This window comes from Lissotriton helveticus, chromosome 5_1, assembly GCF_964261635.1.
Source record: "Lissotriton helveticus chromosome 5_1, aLisHel1.1, whole genome shotgun sequence".
Taxonomy (NCBI): Eukaryota; Metazoa; Chordata; class Amphibia; order Caudata; family Salamandridae; genus Lissotriton; species Lissotriton helveticus.
Window position 1 is genome coordinate 1,171,182,382 of NC_136065.1, and position 24,717 is coordinate 1,171,207,098.

Below are 24,717 nucleotides of genomic sequence, written 5' to 3' on the forward strand. Positions count from 1 at the left end.
AAGAACGCCCAGACAAGTCACTTTCATACAGTAAATCAAACAAATAGGGAATGCATTGACGAAACCTTGGATCTTCAGCATATAATCTTACAGTTCGATATTCAGATGCAGGAATTTGAAGTGGTCGATCGTCATATCGTCCACCTCGACCTGTTGGAAATAGCTGTGGAAAACAACGAGCTTCCAAACTTTCTTCCCATACACTAATGGGACTTCCTTTTGCTGCTTTCATTTGAAACAATTCAATTGCATTCCCCATTACTTCTATGGAATGCAAAGGATGAACAGTATAATGTTCATATATTTCTTCACTTCTAGACACATCAACTTTTTCAATTTGGCCGCCTGAACAATCACTGTCTTCATCTGCAGCTGTTTCCTCTGCTGCAACACATACATCTTTGTAATACTCATTGTTTTTGACTAAATACAACGTTGCCTTTTTGACTTTCCTAACATCCACTAAATCTTGCCAGATTTTCTTACTCTTTGTCGGAACCCCATTAACTAGAATAACTAAAGGTTCCTCTTCTACTTGTTCTATACCAATTGTATCAATATTTTTTTTGAAATCTAGAGGCAAATAAACAACTCTTCCCTTTAATCCTCTCTGCAAATCTGTAGGAGGCAATTTCCCTATCTTAGGCTCCATACGAACAATTGCCTGAAAAGGATGGACACATTGAATCAAAATAGACTCATATGTATTTAAATCCATCAATTCACGGGGAATGTCTACCAACTCCAGATTATTATGAACAGCTCTAGCAGGCATTCTGTTTTGATTTAATTTATCATAACAATATTTACAAATACGCTGATCAGAACTCAAATCAAAACAATTCTCCACCCACAAATAAGTTGCAAAATCCTTCCACTCATAATTATTAATCTTTTCACTTTTTACGTATAAATCAACTAATCTAGTTTGATGTTTATAATGACTTCGTCGACAACACACACAAGTAAAATTCGGCCTTTCACTTGATTTCACCTTAAACCTGGTAATTTCCTGCTCAAACTTTTCTGTACTTGAAATCTGTACATTGTCTTCCACATTACCTTGAATTGCTGTGTCAATTTCTACACTGTCCTCTTTTTCACCAAAATAACAAATCTCAATTTCTTCACATCTCTTCTTCACATCTAATTCAGTTCCATGCAAAAGAGCACTGTTTACTTGTTTAAGCTTAAGTGCTGGACTTTTTGCATAATACAACATTCTCACTAATTTCCTCATTTTGGTATGATGCACTGCTAACATCCTAAAATGATGAAAAACACTCTGACAGACTTTTCTAGAAAGACAAGCCAGTGAATGCCCTTGCAAACCTATGTTTTCTCTCACTCTGCAAGGATCTAAGTCTTGCAACAACTTCACTTTCTGCTTTAGACTTTTCTTACTATATGTACGTAAGAAATTACAAAACAAATCAATTGATTCCTGTCGCACACTACAAATACGACTACACTTCCAAGTGTACACTGGACCCTTAGTACGTCTCCCTAAAACTTCATCAGTTAACACCTCTTCTGGTTCTCTAGGCACAAGTTTCTCTTTTTCAATCGGACAACCGTCTTTCACTTCATACGCTCGACCACTGGTGTCAACTGCATGCACTAAATCATTCTCGTGGAAGTAACTCTCCTCATTAAAAAATGGCTCACAACTTGAACTGTGCATCCATTCTCCTGAAACAACTTTACAAAAATTAGTCCGATTAATTACTCTTTTCCATCTACTGTTTGATTTGAAAACATCAATTGTCTTGTTAAGTGTCCTAATTCTATTGATTATTAAAATAAATAATTTTTTCTTAACTTCAAAAGCCTGATCAACAATCTTCTCTACACTTTTTTTTCTTATAAAAAGCAGCTCTCTGTTTACCTTTCCTAATGTTTAACGAATTTAAAACCACCCTATTGCGAAACATTCGTTTACGAATGTCTCTAAACTGATTCTGCCGTCTATTCCTATACATATTATTCTCTCCTGCTCCAGTTGTAGGATTCTTTGATGTTCTCTCCTTCCTTTTCAAATTTACTCTCTCATTCTCTTTTTCTACATGCTGTCCAACATTTTTTTTTGATCTACATATGTTCCGTAAGAAAGACTTAGTTGTCTTACCAGGAGCTTTGTTCCTGTTTTTTGAAGTATTTGTTGTGGAAGAGTGCTGTAATTCCGTTGCTGTTTTTGTTTTGTTTGCGGTTATCCTGTTTTTTTCTCCTTTCCCTTGAGGGCATCTTTCCTTACTCTTGAAATCTGGATTTCAATCTGTGTTAAAGAAAAAAATAGAACATTATAGACCACTATTACCAAACAACAAAGCAATGACAAAAAGCAAATGGTCTATTCAGGGTTACAGATCAGGTGAGGATTCTCCAGGGGTGCAGAAGAGGTGAGGCCTGTATTGCAGAGTGTAGTGGAAGACAGCTCTGTCCACAGGTACAAAGAAGATGAGACCTGTGTCTAAGAGTGCAATAGGGGATAGGCTTCATGAAGTCTAGTCCACTGCACTCTTATACACAGGCTTCACCACCTATGCTTCCCAGGAAAGGCCTCTCTCCCACTACAATCTTGAACATAGGCCTCACCTCCTCTGTCCCTCTGGACATGCCTCACCTCATCTGCACAATCTACTTCCTAATCTGAAGTAACACAGGTGACATTATTGTGAAAGGATGAAGTATATGTATTTAATCATGCAGACATTATTTATTCCTTCTCAAAAATCTAAAACTCATTGATTTGCAACAAAATCGTTTTTTAAATAACATTTTAGACACACACTGCAGGTCCTATGTACAAGCATTCAGTGTCCATGAGTACAGTGGAGAGGACTGACCTCTCACCCTTGGACAAGCCTTACCTCATCTCTGTCCTCTGAACAGGCCTCAATGTATTGAGTATAATTGATAGTAAGTAGGTGCATATGAGGTGACGCATGTCCAAGGGTGTAAATAAGCTGAGGCCTGTCTAAGCATGCCAATTAGTTGAAGTCTATTCAGGGTTGCAGATGAGGTAAGGATTGTCTAGGGGTGCACAAGAGGTATGGCCTCTATTGAAGAGTGTAGTAGAAGAGAGGTCTGTCCACGGGTGCAAAGAACTTGAGACCTGTGTCTTAGAGTGCAGTGGGGAATAGGCTTCATGAAGCCTAGTCCACTGCACTCTTAGACACAGGTCTCACCACTTAAGCTCTCCAAGAAAAGCCTCTCTCCCACTACAGTCTTGAACACAGGCCTCACCTCCTCTGTCCCTCTGGACATGCCTCACCTCATCTGTACAATCTACTTCCTAATCTGAGGTAACACAGGTGACATGATTGTGAAAAGGTCAAATTTTTTTATGTAATCATGCACACACTATTTCTCAAAAATGTAAAAGACATTAATTTGCCCCAAAAATGTTTCAGTAGTGCAATGAAAAGCTTATACATATGACCTTTTCTCTGTTTTTCAAATTTTATTCTAAAAAAAGATTATGAGGCCTAAGCAGGAGTGCAGATGTGATGAAGCCTGTCCAGGGGAGCACAAAAGGTGAGGCTTGTGTCCAAGAGTGCAGTGGACAGGACTAAACTGGAGTAGTGTGCAAAAAAAATATGAGCATCATTTATAAAGCCCTGCGTCAGTTTTCCACTGCTGATGCGTCACTTTTTGTGACGCATCGGCGGCATAAAACATGTGCCTTGTTGTGCCATATTTAAAAAGTGACGCATGTAGGTGGATGCATCACATTTTAAACCTATGCGCCACATTATACCTCTTCAGGTGTAATGTGCACAGAGGGGTCATTTCTCCACAAAAAGCCTCGTAATAGTGACACAGTGAAATCTATGAGATTTCACTGCGTCACTTTTAGGAGACACTTTTACGTCAAAATCTTGCGCCTGCCTTACAGTAGATATAAGACTGAGGCAAACGCTTTCACGTGCAGCTTTCCCCATGTGAAAGGATGCATTGCTGGAGTACAAGTATTCCATTTCAGTACTGAAAACTCACTATTTTACAAAATACATTTCCTCTCTCTTGCAAACAATCCTACCAAGCATTACCAAAAAAATAACACAAACCAACAGCAAAAAAGCTCAGTGTGCTTCCTAATCTGAGGTAACACAGGTGACATAATTATGAAAAATTCACATTTTTTTAACTAATCATGCACACACTATTTATTATTTCTCAAAAATGTAGAATTCATTGATTTGTCCCCAAATCGATTTTCAATAACAATTTAGAAACACAGTGCAGGGCCTACTATTTATTCTTTCTCAAAAATGTAAAACTCATTAATTTGCACCAAAAATATTTTAGTAGTGTACTGAAAAACTTATACATATGACCTTTTCTCTGTTTTTCAAATGTTATTCTAAAAAAAAAAATAAGGCCTAAGCAGGAGTGCTCATGTAATGAAGCCTGTCCAGGGGAGCACAAAACATGAGGCTTGTGTCCAAGAGTGCAGTGGACAGGACTAAACTGGAGTAGTGTGCAAAACAAAGATGAGCCTCATTTATAAAGCCCTGTCATTTTTGCGCTACTGATGCGTCACTTTTTGTGACGCATTGGCGGCATAAAACATGTGCCTTGTTGCGCCATATTTAAAAAGTGACGCATGTAGGTAGATGCGTCGTTTTTTAAACCTCTGCGCCACATTATACCTCTGTCAGGTGTAATGTACACAGAGGGGGCATTCCTCCGCAAAAAGCCTCGTAATAGTGACGCAGTGAAATCTATGAGATTTCACTGCGTCACTTTTAGGACACTGTTACGTCAAAATCTTGCACCTGCCTCACAGCAGGCGTAAGACTGAGGCAAACGCTTTCACATGGGGCTTTCCCCATGTGAAAGGATGCATTGCTAGAGTTGCGTAATTTTTGTGACACACTCCAGCAATTCGTCACTTTTGCGCTTACAGATACATCAGAAATACTGACTTATCTGTAAATCCTAGAAACATGATGCGTCATACATTAAATATAATGCATCATTGGTGTCACAAGGAGTGCACAGTTAAAAGTGACGCATCGCTGTTTTCATAAATAAGGCTCTCAGTGTGCTTCCTAATCTGAGGTAACACAGGTGACATGATTGTGAAAGCTTCAAATTATTTTATTTAATCATGCACACACTTTTTATTCTTTCTCAAAAATGTAAAAGCTATTAATTTGCCCCGAAATCGATTTTTCAATAACATTTTAGAAACACAGTGCAGGTCCTATGTACAATCATTCCATTTCAGTACTGAAAAGTCACTATTTTACAAAATACATTTCCTATCTCTTGCAAACATTCCTACCAAGCATTACCCAAAAAATGAAACAAACCAACAGCAAAGAAACTCAGTATGCTTCCCAATCTGAGGTAAAACAGGTAACATGTTTGTAAAAGATTCAAATATTTTTATATAATTATGCACACACTATTTATTCCTTCTTAAAAATGTTAAAGCCATGGATTTGCACTAAAATAATTTTTCAAATACCATTTTAGGAAAAGAACACAGGTCCTATGTACAAGCATTCATTTTCACTACTGAAAGCCATTAATTTTCCCTAAAATCGTTTTTTACTTAATATTTTATGAACAGAGCACAGATTCTATTTACAAGCATTCATTTTCACTACTAAAACCCATTGTTTTGCACTAAAATCGTTTTTCAATTAACATTTTAGAAACACTGCACAGATCCTATATACAAGCATTCATTTTCACTACTGAAACCCATTGATTTGCACTAAAATCATTTTTCAATTACCATTTTAGGAACAGAACACAGGTCCTCTGTACAAGCATTCATTTTCACTACAGAAACCCATTCATTTACCCTAAAATTGATTTTTAAAATAACATTTTAGATACAGAGTGCAAGTCCTATGTACAACCATTCAACTTCACTACTGAAACATCACTATTTCACAAAATACAAATCCTCTATTTTACAAATATAGAAACCATGCATTTTCAAAAAGCATTACACAAACCAACAGCAAAGAAAATCAATGTGCTTCTTAATCTGAACTCTCTAGCTAAATGAATCATAACTCACCTTTACAAATGCTTTAGGAGATTCAGAACAGTGTCAGATACACACACCAATATTTCTTTAGCAGAGCAAAAGGTATGTTCTCCAGGCACTGCAACCATTAATGGCACAGAAAACCTCTAATTCTACACACATATTCCTCATGGTAACCAATCAAAACTCTTCCCTCTCTATTTTCAAATCAACACCCTTCCCCCCTCAGCCCTTTCTACCTGTTACCATAGCAACTCCCTCCTCCCAGGGTTAAAAGTTTATTCTACAATGTTGCAAATCAAATCAGCAAGCATGTTTGACCTCTCAATACACCAGCTTATCCACTGCAATCTTTCTTTAAATGACTTTTTCTTAACCACTCAAATTACTTCTTTCACATAACAGAACCATGCACCCTAACTTTCAGTTTTCAACTATCTGAATCCACAAATCATTGCTTGTGATTCAAGAGCACTGAAATTCCACAGTTTTCTTTTGCAAACTCCTACTGTTCCAACTGCCATTTCATTACTACACTTCATCTGACTGCACCAGAACCTCCTCTCACCATGTACTCTGTCTGGATTATTGGACATAGCTACATTCACTGGGCTCAAAGGTATGCAGCTACCAGAAATGTTCACAACCTTGATTTACCAAATGTGCACATAAAATGGATTGGCATCAATCGATAATCATCAATTGATCATCAATTGATACCATTGGTGAAAACCTTTTACCATGTAGTGTAGTTCCTATTATCCCAATAGGCTCTGCGCATTGGAATAATACCTTCAATAGTATAGGCCTAGACCAGACGTTAACTAGGTCTACTACTGTCGATATTAGACTTAAAGTTTTGGGTTTGCCAGCTAGCTCAGAGTTCACTAGAAACTTTCTCGAATAGGCAAGGAGGAGTTGAACCTCCCTGGATAGACAAGAAGGGATTTAGTTTCTGACAACCATAGAACATGACAACTTTGCTCTCCCCTAATCAAGAGTGTATCTCGAGAGTCGTGTGAACAAAAGGCAATTTATTTTACTCAGTCAGTACGTGCATTCTTAGTCTCATCAGATTGTAGAGAAAAGGAAGAGACGGGCGTGTTCAATAAAAGATGTTATTTATTGATCAGTCTCTTTTCTCATACAAGAGAAATGGATCGATATTATTGCAATACTTATAGCTAAGTAAAGTGCATACATTAAAAGCAGAAGTATAAAATAATACTGTAAAAACATTGATATGGTTTCTAAGCCATATGAAGGTTTAAAATGAATAAAATATATTACATACACATATACATTTGACTAAACGTACTCAACTGGTGTTTCTAAATACGCCTACCCCGTGTACCTGACCTAAGCCTAATATGTGGGCGGGAATAGAAAGTTACAGTTTAAGTTAAGTTTGTTTTTGCCAAGTGACTGACTAAAGAATTCTCTGCGAGGGGTTATTCAGTTCTGTACCTGGAATCTAGGATGGATGAGGGATGGTATCTCTCGTCTCTGGTCTCGATATTCCAGGCTGCCTGCGAGGGCTACCCGGAAGCGCCGGAGCTGGATTTCTCGGCAGGAGAAATAGGCAGCTGCTCGTTCTCAGCGCGTCAAGAAGGCGGGGCTGCGCCAGCGGGGTCTGCTCTGCTCTGGGCTTCGGCAAGTCTGGCTGCTCCGTCCTCGTCACCACCGCGTGTGTTTGCATAGGGCAATATCGGTAATATTTATACCTTTAAGGTGCCGAGATTGACGTAAGGATGGACATAGATACGTCAATAAGGATGTCATACGACCAGGTCGTTAGCACATTCTTTTGCTGAAGTTCTCGGTGAAATCAAAACAATGGCCGCAGGGTTTTTCCCAGGTTGTCATAGGTTTGATTTGTTTTGAGAACTCCGTATGCCTTATCAGGGGCTGGAGGAATATCGCTTGTCTAATTAGATGGCAAGCGTTATGACCTAATCAGATAACACGTTCCTGTGCCGTAGTGTGGCTTTATCAGATAACGGTTCCTACATCTTGGGGGTTTTCTGCCTCATGGGATGGCTGCTAGTTAACTTGTTAGTTTGTTAACCAGAATAGGGTCAGGAATAGGGGGATCGATACAGAACCTATAGGAATACATCACACCCACTCCACGCTAACTATGGACATATTTACTAATCTATGCCTAGTAAAACATACTATAGAGTATTGTGTATACCTTACCACCCCAAAATACATAAATGCATTTTGAATTTATCAAATATACGGAAAAAAAGCAGTTACATGTATTGTATGCACTCAAGCTGCAGAATAATGCTAAAGTAATCACGCATTTGTATACATTATTGCTAATTGGTATATGAGAAATTACACATGAAATGGCTCTTAATACAGAAAAAAGGTTCGAGACCATTTCATCACAGAATAAAATATTTATGAACATACCAGCGGGCAGCTAATGTCTATAAGAGTTCTCTAAGAATTGTTCTTACTTTAAGCAGAAGATAGTGTCTCGAAAAATATGCAAAAATATTTTGGGGCTGCTGAAAAAATTGCTGTCCGTGAACTGGAGGGAAAATTGTTCATGGTATTTTGCTGTTCTAGTCGAAGGTCAAATTCAGGGAACGCCGTGTACGAGCTTGCTCAAAAGTCTCTATTTCTGCTCTGGTGAGAACATCATATCATTTAGACTCTCGAAAAAGGTGTCAACAGCTTCCTGGGAGAGTCCCACTAACTTTGAAATAGGTGTAACCATGCATTCGTGTGCATGATTGTCTCCATTGACATTCTGATTTGGATTGCTGACAGAAGGTCGTACCTGATCGATGCTGCTTTCATCTTGAACTTCACTACCCCTTAATCGTAGTGGTGAAGCTTCCACGAATGCCGTCATCAGGATTGGTAGCCGTTGAGGGCAGCACAAAGCATGAGCCTTTGTTGGACTCAACAATGTTTCTGCATCCATTGGCGCATCCGATTGTAGCGTCAGACAGGTGTCTAACACGCATTCTTCTCCGCATAGCAGGCACCTTAATACAGGTAAAACACATCGTTGCCACATTGGTCGAAATGATAGAAACCAAGTCATGTTCAGGTCTCTAAGCCGGGATAGTCCCAGGATTTTTGATATCCGGTCCCGGTATCCAATGGCTAGGATTGTTTCTTCCCTTGTCGCAGGTGTTTTGTCTGTGACATGGTTTGCCATAACGAAATATAAGGACTAGGAATAGGATTCCTGCAATCAGTCCTAAAATAAGGGGAAGTCCGCCAAAAATCGAATGGACGAAATCTGGAAAAATACCCAGTATGGCTCTGAATGGTGTTAATGCCATCGAAAATACTGTCTTAAATACCTTTGAGACTCCACTGGTATCAGAAATATTTAAGATTTCATTCAGGATTTCTGCGAAATGTATGGGGGAATTAGTTGATAACAGTGAATGTATCTCTGCAGTCGTCCTTGCGACTTGGAGATCATACGTTTCTTTTGATGACGTGAGCCTTGTCGGCGTCTGAAGAAGCACTGTTTTCATTCTGCTTAAAGTATCTATTCGAATAGAAGTAATTTTCAAGTTGGGCCATGCCCTTGCCTCCCTGTCTGGAAAGGAGCTGGGGAACAAAGAGTGTCCACAGCACTTGACCTTCGCAGTCGTAGTTACGAGATAAGGAGTCCCGGGCATAAGACTACAACATCTGCGATCTACAATTAGAATGTAACTCCCATTATAGAGTCTTTGAAAGAATGGTTCAATCTCTGTTGCAGGTGCGCCTTGCTGGTGACATGAAAGGTTATTTGAGTTCCCTTCACAGGCTCCATGCAAACTAATTCCGTTACACAGAAGTGTACCGCTTAGTGACATTGCACAATTATTGCCACTAAGAAACACTTTCTGTCCTTTATTACTGACACATGCATGTGAATAGGGCAAGTTCCATGTTGTTTTAATGTACCCTTTTCCTAATTTTTCATACATGCCAGCCTGTATATATTTTTGGCAGTATTGAAACCTGAAGGTTGATATTGGAATATTAATTATCCCATGTATTATCTATTCACTGACAGGTCGTTCTGACATTGTCACTGGTAATCTCTCAAGTTTCTCAATGCTCAGGATTGTATAATCAGCCCCCTTCTGTGCCATACTGATTTGTCTATCAGTAAGGTTAAAGATATAGAATAGTGACGTTGTGTTGATTAAACGCCAAGGCACATAGCCTGAACGCAGATTTTGTAACGTCCAGCCAAGCTGCACAATAGAACGCAATTGGGACTGACCGTGTTGTAATAACAGTAAGTCTTGCGATAATATGTCGATTGCTGAAGACACAATGCTGTCCAAAGAAAAAATTCTGGAGGACAGAGTCATTAACCCATTGTCCACTACAGAAAGTGATTTTTCCAAATTAATACGGTCAATTTCCCGTATCCTTTCTGCTGTCTCAATTTGAGTAACCTTCCAGGCCTCATTGTATGCTGCATATACAGAGGCTGCTATGAATCGTTTTTGACGCTGTTTGCGTGGTCCCATAGTGAAGTCACGCAAGTCAGCACCATCAGTAAGTATAGTTAGGTGTTGCTTAATTTCTGCCAGTGTGGAAGTTTGCAGCCATTGAAGGCATAATTTGCCCTCACTGTAGGTGGTTATTATCCCTGGGTGTTGTCTTTGAGGATATCTAGGGTCTGGCCTGGTCATTTTGAACCCCTGTGTTTTGTTCAGGAATCTGTCTTGACAGTTATTAGTATCCGTGGGCCAGATCAACCACTGTTTCCAATCTGGATGTGTTCTGTTTTGGTTTAATACATAATTTACGTCTATCTCCTCATCTGTAGAGCTGTTGCTGTTCATTGTTGGTTTTGGAATAGACGGTTTATTTAAGTCTTTGATTTTGGCTAAGCCAAGACAGGTAGTTTGTTGAACAGTGTCATTTAAAAATATAATTTGTTCTGGGATCATGCAGGCTCTAAACAAAGATTCTATACCCTGTACTTGCCATTCTTTTGTGCCCCAAACCCTTTTCAATTCAACATTTTTGTCCCAATAATCAAACCCAAAAGTATTCATTTGTTCAAAGAACGAGTCTGAATATATCAATTTTGTGTTGGTTATCATGGTCTTTGTCCCTGTCTTATTTGACAATTTGAAATAAAATGTTTCAGCATTACTTATGTTAAAACCTGAAAAGTATGAATATTTGTCGTAAACGGTTCTTGAACTTCCTTTTGGAGGGGTTGCACAATGTTCCCATTGATTATAATTGAAAACATTTCTAGGTTGTGCAGATCTATGTAAAAAATGGTTACCATAGTGGTTGTAGCAATACATACTATCATAATTTGTAGAACCCTGCAAATAATCATGTTTGGTAAATTTAGCAGACATTACTAAGTCAGACATCATATTATTAATGCTTTCGAAGTCCCAATCATCAGCAAATGAGCTTGGTTTTACAAAGTCACTCAATGAGATCTTAATTTGGTGTGGATATTTCAGGATTTCAACCGGACCATAGATTTCGTAGTCAGTGTTGTCCCATGCTACCCCACCCGGTATAGGATTGGCTGTGAAGTTGACTGAAGAAAGTTCTCTTTTCTCGACGTGTGAAGATGTGTGTGGTTTGAGGATCAAGTTGATTTTCTGACTTGCTGTGTCCATTTTAGCATATTTTCCCTCAATGAAGCGTCCCAAAGTTAGTATCATGATGAGCCAAAGTATGAGGATAAATGCACCAAAACCCACCCAAAATTCGATCCATGGAGAAATCAGATATGTTTCTTTCAGTTGTTTCAAAAGTACTTTAACTTTATCTTTAAAGGTTTTTGATGATGGCTGTGTCTTTGATTCACTGAAGCCTTCAGAGGAATCATCGAAGTTTATGAAGTAGCCGGATGCAGTTCTGTCAATTGTTCCAATTGCTTCAGGATTACTGTTTCTTGCATAGTCGTTTGTTACTTCATTATAGATTGGCGTGTCTCTGCTAAATGTTTTTATTTGGGTTTTCAGAGGTTTAAGTTCCATTGCATTGTTGCATAGTCCTTGTTGTTCTTCTGTAGGCGTTTCGAATGTGATTAGCCTCTTTGTTAGGACCTCTGTACTGGTAGCAAACCTTGGTGTTCTGCTACTTATGGGGAGTCCACTTGGCCTACTATTTGTTATCGGCCACATGATTGTGGTTTTACCAGGTCGATGGATACAACTCGGTTCTCCTTTTTACCAGCAAGCGGCGGTAGTACAACTGATCTTGTCCCGTTGACAGACAAGACAGGAACTGCTTTTCTGTAAGAAGGCCCAAATTCCTTCTTTACCGCAATCTTTTCTCTGACTAGATCCCCGACTTTTGGAATCCAGACAGGTCTTGCTGGGACAGGTGGTGGTTCTTCAGTGGTCGTTGGCTGCTGTTTCAACTTTATGTTGCTCAGATCTTTTCTTGTTTCATTTAAGTCCTGCAAAATAGCCAAACGGTCTTTGATATCAAAGCTTTTTTCCTTCACCACTGAAGTTTGACTGTCAAGGTCAGAGATTAATATCCTAGTTCCAAATAATAATTCGTACGGACTGAATCCCTTCAGAGAATTTCTTAGCAAGTTATTTAGACTACGTTGGACACTTATTAGATGCTTGACCCACCCAGCTCCCGAACCTAATACCTTTGCCGTTATAGATTGCTTTATGTCACGGTTTTTTCTTTCAACAATTCCGTTCCCCTCAGGGTGAAATGGACAAGAGTACCGCAATGTCACGCCCATGCTGACCATGGCCTCCTTATAAGCTCTAGAGCTAAAAGCAGGACCGTGGTCTGAATGCAGCATGCCAATTGCGTATGTGCCGATAAAGACTCGCAAATCTTTTATAACAGTTCTGGCGTCAGCCGTTCGCTGGGGCCACATCCATATGAATCTCGTGCATGAGTCCACTGCAACCAAGATATATTTATAGTTACCATCCCTTTGTAAGGGACCACAGTGGTCTAGGTAAACACAGGCTAATGGTTTATCCGAGATTAGAAGGGGCGTCTGCGCTGGACGTCTCACCGTTGATACTTTCATTTTTTGACATATTTCACATTCTAAAACATAATTCCTTGTTTGTCTTCTCATTTGTGGCCACCAGTATCTCTGTTTTAATAATGATACTGTGGCTGAGACGCCAGCATGTATAGAAGCAAGCCCTTCGTGTGCCGCTATTATCAGTCCTAACCTATGTTCCATGTTTGGAATTGCCCTATCCCCCACTCCAGGGATTCGAGCAAAAGGAACATTGTTTGCATCAGTTATGTATGAGTATTTTACAGGAAAGCCTTTCGGGAGTGTTTCTATCGAATCCTTTTCTGTAGCGCTGACAGCTTGTAATATTTCGCTGTCTATTTTTGTTTTTGACCGTGTGATGGCAGCTACGGAAGCCGTTTGCACAGCTGCCTTCGCGGCCTCATCAGCCAATGAATTCCCTGCAACGTGAACGCCATCACGTTGATGACTCAGTGTATGTATCACGTGAGTCTTTGGTAGTTCTTTTTGTAAAAGAACTACTTGTTCCCAGAGCATTTTATGCTTGATTGTGCCACCTTTCGCATCCTTGAAACCATTCAGAAGCCAGATCTGCAAGTATTCATTGTAAGACTGAACGCAATAATACGAATCGCACACTATGAGTGTGGGGAATTCTCGATCGGTATTTTCAAGCGCCATCTTGAACGCCAGTAGTTCAGCTCGCTGAGCTGTACAATCTCCTAGAGATTGTGTTTTAGTGATAGCTGGTTTAAATTTTCCTTCGTGCCAGTGACCTTTAACGATCGCGCACGCAGCACTGTGGGCTTGTTTACCCCCTACTGCGGGTTGTGCTGATCCGTCTGTATATATTATACAGCCGTAATGTTCTAGAGGCAGAATTTCGGTCGGCGGAGGACATTCAAATTCATATTGGAGAAATTCTTGTGTTTTTAAGTTAGGATCAAATTTGTATGCCACGTCTGTTGCAGCAAGAGAATTAGCCCATTGTATCCATCTCGGATGGAGCGCTTTAGCATTTGGAATGCTTGCTTTTGTTACAGCCTCTAGGGCTGGTATCGGTGTCACGATTATTATTCGTTTACCTTGTTCCAGAGCTCTACAGCTTTTGCTATAGCTGTCTGTGTTGCAGTAAGAATTTTTTCCGTTGGGCTGAATTTCATTTCAGCCTTAGTGTACAAGTGTGATTTGAATGCAATTGGTACCTTTTCTCCCTCATTAGAGGTCAGGTATGTGAATCCGCATCTTCCTGGGATGACTCGAATCACAAGATTGCGTGTGTTATCACGTGTTTCTAATTTTGTTTTAATTAGCATGTCTGTTTGTAAGGATCTCAAAATCTCTGTGTGTATTTGAGTCCAATTGGTTCTTTTAAAATCTGGTTTTATTAGATCATAAAGGGGTTTGACCCTTTCTGCGTAATTTGCAATGTATGTTCTTCCGAAATTTAGGAAGCCTAGAATTGACTGTAGGTTTTTTAGTGTTCTAGGTGCTTGGAGTACGGCACATTTTTCTAGAAAATTGTCAGCCAGGCTACACTTGATAATTCATATCCTAAGAACAGGACTGTCAGATGGGCAATTCTGGATTTTTTAAAGTTGAATTTGTAACCCTCTGCTGCGAACCCAAGTATTATGGTGTTCACTCTCTTCAAGTGAGTCTCCAAGTCATCATCTGTTAAGTATATGTCGTCGACATACGATAATGCTTCGTCATCATATGTTTGTAGTAATTCTGTTACTCTCGCTGAGAATACCCCTGGGCTATTCTTGTACCCCTGGGCTAACCGACAGAATTGTTTTTGAGTGCCATTTATTGAGAAAGCAGACAAATATCTGCTCTCTGGTGCTATGTTTTGACAAAAGAATCCATTAGAGATGTCTAATGTTGTTTTGTATTTTTTGCGCACTATGTTATTCATTAGTGCAGCACTATGCGAATTTTGCACTGCAAAAGTTTTGCAACATGAGTTAAGGTGTCGGTAATCCAAAACTAGACGATATGAATTGTCTGGTTTGGAGACCGGAAACAAAGGGTTGTTCATTTGTGAGGTGCAAGTTTCAATCACCCCCTGGTATTCTAGCTGATCTAGAATTTCTTTTACCTGTTTTTTAGCTTCTTGCTTAATTGGGTACTGCCTTTGTGCAGTAGGTTGTGATTTTAAATGGATTTTGTGAGGAGGAGAGTCCTCATCCCATCCTACGTGATTTTTATATAAAGCAGGAGCTAGAGCTACTGCCCACTTTCTAGCAAGTGTGTATTTTTTATGAATTGGGATGTGATTTGAGAAGGCAGGCATAATTATTTCTTCGCCACGAGGGCAATCCCTGACAAACTCTGGTGGCCAGTCTTTTTCAGCTAGAAGGATGGCATAGCCCTTGGAGAGATTATCCCAAAATAGTCCCCTTATTTTTCTAGTCTTATCCCCCTCTATATGTAATGTTATTTCATATATTTTGTGAGGTTTGCTAATTCTGGTGTCTGCAGTTTCCACTTGAAGATATTCATTCGTGTCCACTGTCTCCAGATGATTCATAAGGACTTTGCGAGCTATGCTCACTTCTGCTGCGCTGTCTAGCATTGTCTGAGCCCATTCTCCGTTTTTCAGTTGTGTCCTCAGTATTCTCGGCATTGTTAACTACCTTGATACTGGCTACCTTCTTTTTTGGAAATTGTAATTTCTTTTTTAGCTGAGCAGGTTCCTTGTCTTTGGACTTGGCGTGCTCTTCTCTTTGTTCTGATCGTCCTCTTCTTTCCGATTTCTGCGAGGAAGTCTGAAAAGATTGAGAGGGACGTGTATCAATGTCTTGATATCTATCAGGCTTTTTTATATTATCCCTATTTCTAAGGTTATATCTTTTCCCAGAGGGGTCACTCTGGGGTGACCTGTGTCTTAGGTTCGGAGATTTTCTCTTCGCCTAGGAGACCTTCCTCTGTACTGGAATTTCTTTTCTTTAGGATTGGATTGTTTGTTTCCATCCCAGCTCTTTTTCTGTGATGTTGAATTATTATTAAAAAATATTTTGTCAGGACTTTCAATCCGTTGTGGTTTTACTGGTATTCCACCTAAACTATCTCTACCTAGTTCCTCATAGGATTTTTCTATGATTCTGGCAATTTAGCTGGTTGGTCTGCTATATCTGTCTCTTTTAACCTCTGGCGGATCGCCACGTTTGCTGCTTCTCCCTTTATGTTGGCTAATAATATAGCCGAGACCTGCTTGAAGTCTTTTAGTAATTTCATACCAAGAGTTAAAGCGGGTTCTGGACCATATTCATCTTGAATTTGTTTTAGCACATCTGGAATTACCGAAATGGATGGAACACCGTGCGTTTTGTGTAGATGGAAGCAAAGACTGTACCCCAAGTGTCACAGTCCTCAATGTGTGGTGCGATTCCCATTGGAAGACAGATAGTCAGAATCCTGTGTTTTTCTAACGGGGTGGTGTCTGGAAACACCGCCTCTATTTGGGTTATTTTCTGTGCTAGCTAGAATGGTATTTGTTCCCGTTTAGCCGGTACTTTACCTAGGCAGGATTGTATGTTCTGAGGTGTAATTTTATTTGTGTTCCCCTGGTGAGGGGTCAGCTGTGGAATTTTAATCGCTGGCTGAATTGTTGAAGTCCGCATCACATACTGGACTAATTGTCTATGTATTTTTACTAATTGTTTTAGCTGTGTTAACAGCTCTGCTGCAGACATCCCATTGATGTCTGGATGTGGTGTGTATCCGGCTAGGACCGGCCACGTTGCTCCTGGTCTACCTAAAGGACCGAGCCTGGTGATGTGATTATTATGTTTTAGGGCGCCATTAAATAAGAGCAAATGCTCTTGAAATTTAAGTGGTACTTCCACCTCCTCGAAAGGAGTGTACTCTCCAGGAGGTTCCTCTATTTTGTAATAGTGGAAGTACTTTGTTACAGCATTAGCTGCTGGAAAATGTATCCATGTATAGAATACCTCTGTCTGCCGATATTCGTGTGCCTCAATTACGAATATGACTGTGCCACCTCTAGGTGTCAGTCCATTTTCTATAAGTTTTAAGGTTATAGATTTCCTTTTGATGACCGGAATGAGTATTATATCCTGGTCTGCTTCTTGCAGTGCAGTATCAGCTGCTACTATTTCAGCTGCTAATCTAACTGCCTCTCTTTCTTCATCACTGTCTACCATTTTACCGACAGGATGGTTATTTCTTTTGTTTGCAGATCAGGTTTCTTATGGAAACAAAGATTAGATGCACAATATTTTGGAACGGTTTATCCTTCAACGTTGACTAAACCAAGTACCATACATAGGAGTTTCCTCCTGCGAGGTTTGGCGGATATTACCTTTCACCCACTCCAGACGTCTTTGGAGTATTATGGGAAAAGGGGTCTGAGTGAGAAAGCACGACTGAGTTACTCTAAATGTCTTACGTTAGTTTTATCGCCCTTCCAAACGCGTTGGGCGCCATGTAGTGTAGTTCCTATTATCCCAATAGGCTCTGCGCATTGGAATAATACCTTCAATAGTATAGGCCTAGACCAGACGTTAACTAGGTCTACTACTGTCGATATTAGACTTAAAGTTTTGGGTTTGCCAGCTAGCTCAGAGTTCACTAGAAACTTTCTCGAATAGGCAAGGAGGAGTTGAACCTCCCTGGATAGACAAGAAGGGATTTAGTTTCTGACAACCATAGAACATGACAACTTTGCTCTCCCCTAATCAAGAGTGTATCTCGAGAGTCGTGTGAACAAAAGGCAATTTATTTTACTCAGTCAGTACGTGCATTCTTAGTCTCATCAGATTGTAGAGAAAAGGAAGAGACGGGCGTGTTCAATAAAAGATGTTATTTATTGATCAGTCTCTTTTCTCATACAAGAGAAATGGATCGATATTATTGCAATACTTATAGCTAAGTAAAGTGCATACATTAAAAGCAGAAGTATAAAATAATACTGTAAAAACATTGATATGGTTTCTAAGCCATATGAAGGTTTAAAATGAATAAAATATATTACATACACATATACATTTGACTAAACGTACTCAACTGGTGTTTCTAAATATGCCTACCCCGTGTACCTGACCTAAGCCTAATATGTGGGCGGGAATAGAAAGTTACAGTTTAAGTTAAGTTTGTTTTTGCCAAGTGACTGACAAAAGAATTCTCTGCGAGGGGTTATTCAGTTCTGTACCTGGAATCTAGGATGGATGAGGGATGGTATCTCTCGTCTCTGGTCTCGATATTCCAGGCTGCCTGCGAGGGCTACCCGGAAGCGCCGGAGCTGGATTTCTCGGCAGGAGAAATAGGCAGCTGCTCGTTATCAGCGCGTCAAGAAGGCGGGGCTGCGCCAGCGGGGTCTGCTCTGCTCTGGGCTTCGGCAAGTCTGGCTGCTCCATCCTCGTCACCACCGCGTGTGTTTGCATAGGGCAATATCGGTAATAGTCAGTCAGTCATAAGCTTTTATTCGATATACAGAGATATCTTATAAGCACATTTATAATACAATCATACAATGTACAAAAAAATCATTACCACAAGAAGTCAGTGTGAATGTTTAAAAGAGATAAAAGGATATAAAAGGCCATTTATAAATTAGCTAAAAGAGAATTAAACAGCTACTGACAATCTCTTACATCGAATGAGCCAAAACTGCTTTAAAAATTTAGCTATTCCGCATACAATGGGGGGGGAAGTGTCCGAGCTTAGGATACGCAAGGCTACTGAATGACTGCGTGTGCCCATATTTCGGCAGAGTGGTTTCAGCCAAAAGCTCCTAGGCCTTGCGTAATCCGGGCATTCAAATAAAACGTGCGCAATGGACTCAACCTTACTTGGGCAACATGCACAGTTGGGGGAAGTACGGGCCGCTAATGACCATTTCGATACCAAAGCACCTAGCGGGAGGGAACCAACTCTAAATTTAAAATAAAGAGATCGGTCAAAGGGGAGAGTGATCAAGTCCAAATAGGGTTCAACGGCCACAGTGTCTTTAATTTGTAAAAAGGCGGCAGTGGACCTGCAATGATTGGAGCTTGTGATTAGACGCTCAGCAGTCCATTTCCAGTAAAGCGCCTTGACAACTTCTTTTGGGGGGGCTGAACGGGATGACCAGCAGTCTCCTAGTCCGATATTCTCCAAAAGTTTTTTGGTGTCATTTAACCATCTTATCTTAGCCCAACCCCCCTGGCTCATTATGTCTCCCAGGGCATCAGCATAGGATTTTAAATCTTCGCTCCTCCAAATCCTTGTCTACAACAGGAGCGGGCGAAGCTGAGCTTGATCTTTGATGTTTCTACATCCCATGTCCATCCTCACTGGTACTGATGGTGTGCTCAGAGGAACAGAGATGAAGGATTTTAAAAGCTTGTTCTCTGCTGTGACTAGGGCATCCAGTCGGCAGTGGCCCCACAGTTCAGCCCCGTACAAGGCTGAAGTCGCTACTTTGGCCTTGTAGATGTCAAGTACTGGGGTGAGTGATCTCCTAGTTGAAGCTCTGTATTCCCTCATGAGAGCTCCTCCTACTCTCCTGTGGTTAAGAACCATTTTTTCAATGTGGTTTGCCCAAGTCATCCTGTCCGTAATCCGGATACCAAGGTAGTCGAATTCGGCTACTTTCTCTAGGGGGATAGAGTTGAGTGTAGGTGGGCGGCCCAATTTTCTGGGTGGATTAACAACTAAGTATTTCGTTTTGTCCACATTTATTATTAATCCTTTAGCACCACAGAACTCCTGGAATCGTGTTAATAGTTTCTGCAGTCCTTGTGGGGTCTTCGAAATCAGGAGCGTGTCATCCGCAAAAAGCAGGGTTGGGATGCGGACACCTCCAAGACAGGGGGCGTCGGCTGGTTCTTGTTGAAGATGTTTTACCACCCCATTCAGATATAGCGAGAAAAGGGTGGGTGCCAAGACGCAGCCCTGTCTTACGCCCCTAGACACTGGTATCTTCTCAGTGAGCTCTCCGTTTTTACCCCAGCGGACCTGTGCAAAGGTGTGGGCATGAAGGCTTATGAGAAGGGACAAGATGTAAGGTGGTAATCCCAACTCAAGAAGGACCCTCCAAAGCTCTTCCCGGGGAACTAGGTCAAAGGCAGTCTTCAGATCTATAAAGGCTAAGTAAAGACTACCCTTGCCTAGTTCCACCACCTTCCACCCCAAAAGGGACAGCCTAAACACCTGCTCTATAGTCCCCATACCGGCCCGGAAACCTGCCTGAAAGTCTGATAGGATTTTATTCTCCTCCACCCAATGGAGAATCCTACCAAGGATAGCTTTACCAGCTATCTTTTGGGTGGAGTCTATCAGACTTATGGGGCGATAGTTGCCCGGGGTTTCCCTACACCCCTTTTTATAAATAGGGACAACCACCGCACCTTTCCAGGATTCTGGCACTACTCCTCCCCTCATAATATCATTTAGGAGAGCAGCTATGATCCTTCCCCATTCCGCTGGGTAAGCCCTCATGAGATCACCCGGAAGGCCATCCGGGCCCGGTGCCTTACGTGGTGCTACCCAGCCTATAACCCCCTCAATCTCTAAGGGAGTGAAGAGGTCATAGGGGTGAGGTTCAATTGCCAGTGTGAGGTCCCCCCCTACAGACAGATCCCCATCTGCTGGGAGGTATAAGGACCCAAAGTGTTTAACCCAGTTTTGAGGCGGGATGTTGCAGGGTCTAATGGCTGCGTCAGATTTACTCCGTTTACTTTTAAGGTTCCAAAAGACCCCTGAATCCCTGTTTTTACTAGCCTGGAGTAGGTCATCCCAGTATTTATCTTCCCACTCCCTTTTAGCCAAATTGAGGGACTTTTTATAGGCCTTCCTTGCTTCCTGGATCACACTTTGGGGTTTAGATTTGACTGCCTCAACTAACTTTGCCTTATGGCCCCTACATGCTTGGGTGTACCACCCCTCAACTGGTTTTTTAGTTCCTGTATTGCCCGGCGTTTTAGAGTACAGGGTAAACACGTTGGTTAAGGCTTCAATCAGGGACACAAATAACCCACACGCTTTACCCACCCCTTCCATGGAGATTCCGAGAGATGTTACCACACAGTTTAGATGGGATTTGATTTCCCCAACCTTTGCCTCGGATAGAACCAGTTTCGCCCATTTAATTCTTCTACCACATGGGGTGACTTCCGATTCATCTAGTGGTACGGGTGCCAGGTTGATGTTGGCCCTCCTTAAGGGTTGCCACCATTGCTCCATTTTTAGGGAGAGTGAGTTGTGGTCACTTTCTGTCGAAGGGACCACCTGCATGTCCCTTACATAAGACCATAAGCACACGTCTATTAGAATATAATCCAGCCTAGAGGTGTGCCCTGGTCTATTGTAGGTGTGGGCACCCCCCCTATCCGAAGAAGTCCTCCCATTCGCTGCCCTTAGGTTAAATTCAAGACTCAGGGAGTATATCTGGAGCGCCACTTCTGTCCACCTTTTGATCGGTGGGATGTCTAGTGCCGGGATCCCCCTCCTAGCATCCTCCTCATCTTGGTCGAGGGAAACGTCCGAGCCCAAGGGCTCGAAGGTACAGTTCAAATCACCTGCAACCAAGATGCGTGTCTTATGGGGGGTGTTGTTTAACAGGGTCTCGAGAAGAGCTATTACTGAAGACTTTCTCCCACCCTTTGTCCCCCGTGCATACACATTATAGATATTTAGAACAATTCTTCCCCTTTGATCTATAAGGGTGATATTTTGTATGTCCGGGGAACCTGTAGGAGAGTCCACTACTCTACAGTTTAGCGAAGCTGCGACCCAGATAAGAAGGCCGCCCAAAGGTCGGCCTCTCCCAGATTCCGAGACTCGCGCAGGAGAGGAATAAGAGGAAAATCCCACCCTATGGACCGGCACCAGGCTCCATGTTTCCTGGAAGAGGCACAAAGAGTGCTCATCAACCCATGCAGTAACATCTGGAAGGGTCAGTTTTCCTGCAATCCCTGCGACGTTCCAGCTGAAAACCTTAAAGACTAGGTCCGTCACAGCTGGAAGGTAGCTGGGCACCTGGAAGCCCCTATTTGTAGGATTCCTCCTAGATATCCGAGGAGAGCAGGGATCTTGTGGAATTGCTATAGAATCTCCCATTCCACTTTCAAAGCTTGTTTGGGTGGGTGGTGGTGCTACTGGGTCTACTCTGCTCGCTGTTTCCAGTCAGCAGGGGCCAATTGCCCACATTTGATTTTCCCTATTGCCCCCTACAACCCCAACCCAGTTTTGGCCAGAATTAGGGGAACTTACACTTCCTCCATTAGGACTAACAAGATGCCGAGGATAAAAATATGTAAGATCTACTAGTTTAACCCCCGGGGCCCCCATGTTTTTGATAGGAGTACAGATGGAAGGTACTACTCTGGGGTCTTGGAAGTTTATGATTACACAATCCCCCTCCTGCGTTTTTTTCCCTTGCCCCACCCATCCCACTCTACGGACACTTAGGATAATGCCATCCACACCCAGGGGGATTGGCTTATTTGCCTTCAGCCAATGGATACACTTGTTCTTAAGTGATTGATGGTTTTCCATCTGGCCATCCTTTAGGGGAGGCACATTAACCATGACAGCAACAAAGGGTTGACAGTCTGGTGGGAGATTAATCGGGGGAATCCGTCGTGGTGGGTTACTGGGGGCCATTAAAAAAGTAGTTGGGGCAGAATGTTGGGTTACAGACCTAGTGGCTTTCCCTGTCGATACCCCGCTAAGTTTACTGCTCCCCTCTGTTTTTTGTTGGACTTCCTTTTTACCACTAGTTGTCTGTTGCTGTTTTTGTAGTAGAGGCTTTGACTTATGTTTCTCAGGCTCTGTATGTGTTAAAAGTCCCTTGTGACTAGGGCCTGCTTTAGTATGGGGAGGAGATTTGGGAATTGGGATTAGTGGACTAATAGGAATAGCTTTATTTTGAGATGTTAGGGACTTGGGGCCACTATGAGCTGATAGTTCGTTCCCCTTTGCACCCACGTCCTTATTTCCAATCACTCTAGTTGTTTGTTTGATTGTTGTTTTGAGTGAGTGAAACCCGTCCAGGGTTGACTGCTCTAGTTTATCAATCCTCTCTCCTAGGCCCTTGACTTGTGTTAGTAACGGTTTTAAGAGGGTATATACCTTCTCCAGAGTATTTTCAACTGCTACTAAATCAGTTGTCTTTGAGACTTTGGCTGAATGTGACACCTTGGGAGGGATCAGTACACCCCCTTCTGTATCTGTTTCGTTCAGCATAGGAGCACCCCTTGTAATGTTCGTACTAGATACAGGAGACTTCCTTACTCTTTGGTAGAGGGCGGCCTGTCTCACTAGCCTACCCTTCTTGCGTTTGCGCAACTTTTTACCTACGGGGAGAAACACCTGCCTAATATCAGGAGTCACGGTGATAGGTGAAGACCCAACTAACTTCCCGTCTGATGTAACTATGGGGGGTGCAAGCGATTTTGGGGACTCAGGATCTCTGACGACATCACTTGTCGGGATAGGTGGTGATGATGTGGACAGGTTACTAGGGTCACCGTCTTCCATTGTAACTATAGGTAGAAGAGCGGCCAGATTTTCCAGCCTATCTATGTTTTGCTCTATACCAGACGAATGGGGGGGTTCTGAAGAAACACCAACCACACGAGGGGGGGTACCCGCTTGAACCCGGACAATGGCAGGTGTGAGCGACTGTGCAACTGCCCCCAAGGATGAACGTCTTGAGGGGAGGTATACTTCAGATAGACGCCGCTCAGACATGGCGATCTCCTTTTCAATCACCGCCGCTACCCTAGTGATAAAACGGTCCATTGATCCTATGACAGGGCTCGCGACACTTGATCCCCTATCAACTTCGCCCCTGAGTGGTTTTCCTGAACGGGTAGACATGGTTAGGGCAACAGAACGGGGACTGGCACCGGGCGTATGTCCTCACAACTGGTGGAAAAAAAAGAAAGAAAGGGACGTGGCCCAGCCCAGCCTCAGCCAGCCCCTGACGGCCACAGACGTCCCGCCCTCTGCCCGGGCTCCGCCCGGCGTCGCCCGCGCGCGTCCCGCGACGCGAAGGTCAAGGCTCCGCTTTGTAGCGCCTCCGGGCGCGAAAACAGCGGGGACAGGAAGTCCGCGCAAAGCCCACTGGGAGCTGTAGTCTCCAGCCGCTCCTGGATGTCGATGGCGGCGAGACTTACAGCGTTGGCAACCCAGGGGCAGAGGCAGAGTGCTGGCGTGTGGTCAGGTAGGCTGTGAGCGCTGCAAATGACCCCCGCTCCACCAAGGTCAAGGCTCCGCTTTGTAGCGCCTCTGGGCGCGAAAACAGCGGGGACAGGAAGTCCGCGCAAAGCCCACTGGGAGCTGTAGTCTCCAGCCGCTCCTGGATGTCGATGGCGGCGAGACTTACAGCGTTGGCAACCCAGGGGCAGAGGCAGAGTGCTGGCGTGTGGTCAGGTAGGCTGTGAGCGCTGCAAATGACCCCCGCTCCACCAAGGTCAAGGCTCCGCTTTGTAGCGCCTCCGGGCGCGAAAACAGCGGGGACAGGAAGTCCGCGCAAAGCCCACTGGGAGCTGTAGTCTCCAGCCGCTCCTGGATGTCGATGGCGGCGAGACTTACAGCGTTGGCAACCCAGGGGCAGAGGCAGAGTGCTGGCGTGTGGTCAGGTAGGCTGTGAGCGCTGCAAATGACCCCCGCTCCACCAAGGTCAAGGCTCCGCTTTGTAGCGCCTCCGGGCGTGAAAACAGCGGGGACAGGAAGTCCGCGCAAAGCCCACTGGGAGCTGTAGTCT